Source organism: Hypomesus transpacificus, unplaced genomic scaffold (assembly GCF_021917145.1).
Source record: "Hypomesus transpacificus isolate Combined female unplaced genomic scaffold, fHypTra1 scaffold_30, whole genome shotgun sequence".
Classification (NCBI taxonomy): Eukaryota; Metazoa; Chordata; class Actinopteri; order Osmeriformes; family Osmeridae; genus Hypomesus; species Hypomesus transpacificus.
The window spans coordinates 744,621-752,120 of record NW_025813826.1 but is presented as its reverse complement, the minus strand read 5'-3'; the positions used below and the strand labels follow the sequence as shown (position 1 = coordinate 752,120).

Below are 7,500 nucleotides of genomic sequence, written 5' to 3'. Positions count from 1 at the left end.
TTAGGGTTAGGGTTAGGGTTAGGGTTAGGGTTAGGGTTAGGGTTAGGGTTAGGGTTAGGGTTAGGGTTAGGGTTAGGGTTAGGGTTAGGGTTAGGGTTAGGGTTAGGGTTAGGGTTAGGGTTAGGGTTAGGGTTAGGGTTAGGGTTAGGGTTAGGGTTAGGGTTAGGGTTAGGGTTAGGGTTAGGGTTAGGGTTAGGGTTAGGGTTAGGGTTAGGGTTAGGGTTAGGGTTAGGGTTAGGGTTAGGGTTAGGGTTAGGGTTAGGGTTAGGGTTAGGGTTAGGGTTAGGGTTAGGGTTAGGGTTAGGGTTAGGGTTAGGGTTAGGGTTAGGGTTAGGGTTAGGGTTAGGGTTAGGGTTAGGGTTAGGGTTAGGGTTAGGGTTAGGGTTAGGGTTAGGGTTAGGGTTAGGGTTAGGGTTAGGGTTAGGGTTAGGGTTAGGGTTAGGGTTAGGGTTAGGGTTAGGGTTAGGGTTAGGGTTAGGGTTAGGGTTAGGGTTAGGGTTAGGGTTAGGGTTAGGGTTAGGGTTAGGGTTAGGGTTAGGGTTAGGGTTAGGGTTAGGGTTAGGGTTAGGGTTAGGGTTAGGGTTAGGGTTAGGGTTAGGGTTAGGGTTAGGGTTAGGGTTAGGGTTAGGGTTAGGGTTAGGGTTAGGGTTAGGGTTAGGGTTAGGGTTAGGGTTAGGGTTAGGGTTAGGGTTAGGGTTAGGTTAGGGTTAGGGTTAGGGTTAGGGTTAGGGTTAGGGTTAGGGTTAGGGTTAGGGTTAGGGTTAGGGTTAGGGTTAGGGTTAGGGTTAGGGTTAGGGTTAGGGTTAGGGTTAGGGTTAGGGTTAGGGTTAGGGTTAGGGTTAGGGTTAGGGTTAGGGTTAGGGTTAGGGTTAGGGTTAGGGTTAGGGTTAGGGTTAGGGTTAGGGTTAGGGTTAGGGTTAGGGTTAGGGTTAGGGTTAGGGTTAGGGTTAGGGTTAGGGTTAGGGTTAGGGTTAGGGTTAGGGTTAGGGTTAGGGTTAGGGTTAGGGTTAGGGTTAGGGTTAGGGTTAGGGTTAGGGTTAGGGTTAGGGTTAGGGTTAGGGTTAGGGTTAGGGTTAGGGTTAGGGTTAGGGTTAGGGTTAGGGTTAGGGTTAGGGTTAGGGTTAGGGTTAGGGTTAGGGTTAGGGTTAGGGTTAGGGTTAGGGTTAGGGTTAGGGTTAGGGTTAGGGTTAGGGTTAGGGTTAGGGTTAGGGTTAGGGTTAGGGTTAGGGTTAGGGTTAGGGTTAGGGTTAGGGTTAGGGTTAGGTTAGGGTTAGGGTTAGGGTTAGGGTTAGGGTTAGGGTTAGGGTTAGGGTTAGGGTTAGGGTTAGGGTTAGGGTTAGGGTTAGGGTTAGGGTTAGGGTTAGGGTTAGGGTTAGGGTTAGGGTTAGGGTTAGGGTTAGGGTTAGGGTTAGGGTTAGGGTTAGGGTTAGGGTTAGGGTTAGGGTTAGGGTTAGGGTTAGGGTTAGGGTTAGGGTTAGGGTTAGGGTTAGGGTTAGGGTTAGGGTTAGGGTTAGGGTTAGGGTTAGGGTTAGGGTTAGGGTTAGGGTTAGGGTTAGGGTTAGGGTTAGGGTTAGGGTTAGGGTTAGGGTTAGGGTTAGGGTTAGGGTTAGGGTTAGGGTTAGGGTTAGGGTTAGGGTTAGGGTTAGGGTTAGGGTTAGGGTTAGGGTTAGGGTTAGGGTTAGGGTTAGGGTTAGGGTTAGGGTTAGGGTTAGGGTTAGGGTTAGGGTTAGGGTTAGGGTTAGGGTTAGGGTTAGGGTTAGGGTTAGGGTTAGGGTTAGGGTTAGGGTTAGGGTTAGGGTTAGGGTTAGGGTTAGGGTTAGGGTTAGGGTTAGGGTTAGGGTTAGGGTTAGGGTTAGGGTTAGGGGGTTAGGGTTAGGGTTAGGGTTAGGGTTAGGGTTAGGGTTAGGGTTAGGGTTAGGGTTAGGGTTAGGGTTAGGGTTAGGGTTAGGGTTAGGGTTAGGGTTAGGGTTAGGGTTAGGGTTAGGGTTAGGGTTAGGGTTAGGGTTAGGGTTAGGGTTAGGGTTAGGGTTAGGGTTAGGGTTAGGGTTAGGGTTAGGGTTAGGGTTAGGGTTAGGGTTAGGGTTAGGGTTAGGGTTAGGGTTAGGGTTAGGGTTAGGGTTAGGGTTAGGGTTAGGGTTAGGGTTAGGGTTAGGGTTAGGGTTAGGGTTAGGGTTAGGGTTAGGGTTAGGGTTAGGGTTAGGGTTAGGGTTAGGGTTAGGGTTAGGGTTAGGGTTAGGGTTAGGGTTAGGGTTAGGGTTAGGGTTAGGGTTAGGGTTAGGGTTAGGGTTAGGGTTAGGGTTAGGGTTAGGGTTAGGGTTAGGGTTAGGGTTAGGGTTAGGGTTAGGGTTAGGGTTAGGGTTAGGGTTAGGGTTAGGGTTAGGGTTAGGGTTAGGGTTAGGGTTAGGGTTAGGGTTAGGGTTAGGGTTAGGGTTAGGGTTAGGGTTAGGGTTAGGGTTAGGGTTAGGGTTAGGGTTAGGGTTAGGGTTAGGTTAGGGTTAGGGTTAGGGTTAGGGTTAGGGTTAGGGTTAGGGTTAGGGTTAGGGTTAGGGTTAGGGTTAGGGTTAGGGTTAGGGTTAGGGTTAGGGTTAGGGTTAGGGTTAGGGTTAGGGTTAGGGTTAGGGTTAGGGTTAGGGTTAGGGTTAGGGTTAGGGTTAGGGTTAGGGTTAGGGTTAGGGTTAGGGTTAGGGTTAGGGTTAGGGTTAGGGTTAGGGTTAGGGTTAGGGTTAGGGTTAGGGTTAGGGTTAGGGGGTTAGGGTTAGGGTTAGGGTTAGGGTTAGGGTTAGGGTTAGGGTTAGGGTTAGGGTTAGGGTTAGGGTTAGGGTTAGGGTTAGGGTTAGGGTTAGGGTTAGGGTTAGGGTTAGGGTTAGGGTTAGGGTTAGGGTTAGGGTTAGGGTTAGGGTTAGGGTTAGGGTTAGGGTTAGGGTTAGGGTTAGGGTTAGGGTTAGGGTTAGGGTTAGGGTTAGGGTTAGGGTTAGGGTTAGGGTTAGGGTTAGGGTTAGGGTTAGGGTTAGGGTTAGGGTTAGGGTTAGGGTTAGGGTTAGGGTTAGGGTTAGGGTTAGGGTTAGGGTTAGGGTTAGGGTTAGGGTTAGGGTTAGGGTTAGGGTTAGGGTTAGGGTTAGGGGGTTAGGGTTAGGGTTAGGGTTTAGGGTTAGGGTTAGGGTTAGGGTTAGGGTTAGGGTTAGGGTTAGGGTTAGGGTTAGGGTTAGGGTTAGGGTTAGGGTTAGGGTTAGGGTTAGGGTTAGGGTTAGGGTTAGGGTTAGGGTTAGGGTTAGGGTTAGGGTTAGGGTTAGGGTTAGGGTTAGGGTTAGGGTTAGGGTTAGGGTTAGGGTTAGGGTTAGGGTTAGGGTTAGGGTTAGGGTTAGGGTTAGGGTTAGGGTTAGGGTTAGGGTTAGGGTTAGGGTTAGGGTTAGGGTTAGGGTTAGGGTTAGGGTTAGGGTTAGGGTTAGGGTTAGGGTTAGGGTTAGGGTTAGGGTTAGGGTTAGGGTTAGGGTTAGGGTTAGGGTTAGGGTTAGGGTTAGGGTTAGGGTTAGGGTTAGGGTTAGGGTTAGGGTTAGGGTTAGGGTTAGGGTTAGGGTTAGGGTTAGGGTTAGGGTTAGGGTTAGGGTTAGGGTTAGGGTTAGGGTTAGGGTTAGGGTTAGGGTTAGGGTTAGGGTTAGGGTTAGGGTTAGGGTTAGGGTTAGGGTTAGGGTTAGGGTTAGGGTTAGGGTTAGGGTTAGGGTTAGGGTTAGGGTTAGGGTTAGGGTTAGGGTTAGGGTTAGGGTTAGGGTTAGGGTTAGGGTTAGGGTTAGGGTTAGGGTTAGGGTTAGGGTTAGGGTTAGGGTTAGGGTTAGGGTTAGGGTTAGGGTTAGGGTTAGGGTTAGGGTTAGGGTTAGGGTTAGGGTTAGGGTTAGGGTTAGGGTTAGGGTTAGGGTTAGGGTTAGGGTTAGGGTTAGGGTTAGGGTTAGGGTTAGGGTTAGGGTTAGGGTTAGGGTTAGGGTTAGGGTTAGGGTTAGGGTTAGGGTTAGGGTTAGGGTTAGGGTTAGGGTTAGGGTTAGGGTTAGGGTTAGGGTTAGGGTTAGGGTTAGGGTTAGGGTTAGGGTTAGGGTTAGGGTTAGGGTTAGGGTTAGGGTTAGGGTTAGGGTTAGGGTTAGGGTTAGGGTTAGGGTTAGGGTTAGGGTTAGGGTTAGGGTTAGGGTTAGGGTTAGGGTTAGGGTTAGGGTTAGGGTTAGGGTTAGGGTTAGGGTTAGGGTTAGGGTTAGGGTTAGGGTTAGGGTTAGGGTTAGGGTTAGGGTTAGGGTTAGGGTTAGGGTTAGGGTTAGGGTTAGGGTTAGGGTTAGGGTTAGGGTTAGGGTTAGGGTTAGGGTTAGGGTTAGGGTTAGGGTTAGGGTTAGGGTTAGGGTTAGGGTTAGGGTTAGGGTTAGGGTTAGGGTTAGGGTTAGGGTTAGGGTTAGGGTTAGGGTTAGGGTTAGGGTTAGGGTTAGGGTTAGGGTTAGGGTTAGGGTTAGGGTTAGGGTTAGGGTTAGGGTTAGGGTTAGGGTTAGGGTTAGGGTTAGGGTTAGGGTTAGGGTTAGGGTTAGGGTTAGGGTTAGGGTTAGGGTTAGGGTTAGGGTTAGGGTTAGGGTTAGGGTTAGGGTTAGGGTTAGGGTTAGGGTTAGGGTTAGGGTTAGGGTTAGGGTTAGGGTTAGGGTTAGGGTTAGGGTTAGGGTTAGGGTTAGGGTTAGGGTTAGGGTTAGGGTTAGGGTTAGGGTTAGGGTTAGGGTTAGGGTTAGGGTTAGGGTTAGGGTTAGGGTTAGGGTTAGGGTTAGGGTTAGGGTTAGGGTTAGGGTTAGGGTTAGGGTTAGGGTTAGGGTTAGGGTTAGGGTTAGGGTTAGGGTTAGGGTTAGGGTTAGGGTTAGGGTTAGGGTTAGGGTTAGGGTTAGGGTTAGGGTTAGGGTTAGGGTTAGGGTTAGGGTTAGGGTTAGGGTTAGGGTTAGGGTTAGGGTTAGGGTTAGGGTTAGGGTTAGGGTTAGGGTTAGGGTTAGGGTTAGGGTTAGGGTTAGGGTTAGGGTTAGGGTTAGGGTTAGGGTTAGGGTTAGGGTTAGGGTTAGGGTTAGGGTTAGGGTTAGGGTTAGGGTTAGGGTTAGGGTTAGGGTTAGGGTTAGGGTTAGGGTTAGGGTTAGGGTTAGGGTTAGGGTTAGGGTTAGGGTTAGGGTTAGGGTTAGGGTTAGGGTTAGGGTTAGGGTTAGGGTTAGGGTTAGGGTTAGGGTTAGGGTTAGGGTTAGGGTTAGGGTTAGGGGGTTAGGGTTAGGGTTAGGGTTAGGGTTAGGGTTAGGGTTAGGGTTAGGGTTAGGGTTAGGGTTAGGGTTAGGGTTAGGGTTAGGGTTAGGGTTAGGGTTAGGGTTAGGGTTAGGGTTAGGGTTAGGGTTAGGGTTAGGGTTAGGGTTAGGGTTAGGGTTAGGGTTAGGGTTAGGGTTAGGGTTAGGGTTAGGGTTAGGGTTAGGGTTAGGGTTAGGGTTAGGGTTAGGGTTAGGGTTAGGGTTAGGGTTAGGGTTAGGGTTAGGGTTAGGGTTAGGGTTAGGGTTAGGGTTAGGGTTAGGGTTAGGGTTAGGGTTAGGGTTAGGGTTAGGGTTAGGGTTAGGGTTAGGGTTAGGGTTAGGGTTAGGGTTAGGGTTAGGGTTAGGGTTAGGGTTAGGGTTAGGGTTAGGGTTAGGGTTAGGGTTAGGGTTAGGGTTAGGGTTAGGGTTAGGGTTAGGGTTAGGGTTAGGGTTAGGGTTAGGGTTAGGGTTAGGGTTAGGGTTAGGGTTAGGGTTAGGGTTAGGGTTAGGGTTAGGGTTAGGGTTAGGGTTAGGGTTAGGGTTAGGGTTAGGGTTAGGGTTAGGGTTAGGGTTAGGGTTAGGGTTAGGGTTAGGGTTAGGGTTAGGGTTAGGGTTAGGGTTAGGGTTAGGGTTAGGGTTAGGGTTAGGGTTAGGGTTAGGGTTAGGGTTAGGGTTAGGGTTAGGGTTAGGGTTAGGGTTAGGGTTAGGGTTAGGGTTAGGGTTAGGGTTAGGGTTAGGGTTAGGGTTAGGGTTAGGGTTAGGGTTAGGGTTAGGGTTAGGGTTAGGGTTAGGGTTAGGGTTAGGGTTAGGGTTAGGGTTAGGGTTAGGGTTAGGGTTAGGGTTAGGGTTAGGGTTAGGGTTAGGGTTAGGGTTAGGGTTAGGGTTAGGGTTAGGGTTAGGGTTAGGGTTAGGGTTAGGGTTAGGGTTAGGGTTAGGGTTAGGGTTAGGGTTAGGGTTAGGGTTAGGGTTAGGGTTAGGGTTAGGGTTAGGGTTAGGGTTAGGGTTAGGGTTAGGGTTAGGGTTAGGGTTAGGGTTAGGGTTAGGGTTAGGGTTAGGGTTAGGGTTAGGGTTAGGGTTAGGGTTAGGGTTAGGGTTAGGGTTAGGGTTAGGGTTAGGGTTAGGGTTAGGGTTAGGGTTAGGGTTAGGGTTAGGGTTAGGGTTAGGGTTAGGGTTAGGGTTAGGGTTAGGGTTAGGGTTAGGGTTAGGGTTAGGGTTAGGGTTAGGGTTAGGGTTAGGGTTAGGGTTAGGGTTAGGGTTAGGGTTAGGGTTAGGGTTAGGGTTAGGGTTAGGGTTAGGGTTAGGGTTAGGGTTAGGGTTAGGGTTAGGGTTAGGGTTAGGTTAGGGTTAGGGTTAGGGTTAGGGTTAGGGTTAGGGTTAGGGTTAGGGTAGGGTTAGGGTTAGGGTTAGGGTTAGGGTTAGGGTTAGGGTTAGGGTTAGGGTTAGGGTTAGGGTTAGGGTTAGGGTTAGGGTTAGGGTTAGGGTTAGGGTTAGGGTTAGGGTTAGGGTTAGGGTTAGGGTTAGGGTTAGGGTTAGGGTTAGGGTTAGGGTTAGGGTTAGGGTTAGGGTTAGGGTTAGGGTTAGGGTTAGGGTTAGGGTTAGGGTTAGGGTTAGGGTTAGGGTTAGGGTTAGGGTTAGGGTTAGGGTTAGGGTTAGGGTTAGGGTTAGGGTTAGGGTTAGGGTTAGGGTTAGGGTTAGGGTTAGGGTTAGGGTTAGGGTTAGGGTTAGGGTTAGGGTTAGGGTTAGGGTTAGGGTTAGGGTTAGGGTTAGGGTTAGGGTTAGGGTTAGGGTTAGGGTTAGGGTTAGGGTTAGGGTTAGGGTTAGGGTTAGGGTTAGGGTTAGGGTTAGGGTTAGGGTTAGGGTTAGGGTTAGGGTTAGGTTAGGGTTAGGGTTAGGGTTAGGGTTAGGGTTAGGGTTAGGGTTAGGGTTAGGGTTAGGGTTAGGGTAGGGTTAGGGTTAGGGTTAGGGTTAGGGTTAGGGTTAGGGTTAGGGGTTAGGGTTAGGGTTAGGGTTAGGGTTAGGGTTAGGGTTAGGGTTAGGGTTAGGGTTAGGGTTAGGGTTAGGGTTAGGGTTAGGGTTAGGGTTAGGGTTAGGGGTTAGGGTTAGGGTTAGGGTTAGGGTTAGGGTTAGGGTTAGGGTTAGGGTTAGGGTTAGGGTTAGGGTTAGGGTTAGGGTTAGGGTTAGGGTTAGGGTTAGGGTTAGGGTTAGGGTTAGGGTTAGGGTTAGGGTT

At 50.0% G+C, this 7,500-nt stretch overlaps 1 pseudogene; it reads right to left on the bottom strand.

Annotated features, from left to right (window-relative positions):
• Positions 1–7,500, bottom strand: part of LOC124463561 — a 51,685-nt pseudogene that overhangs the window by 27,825 nt on the left and 16,360 nt on the right.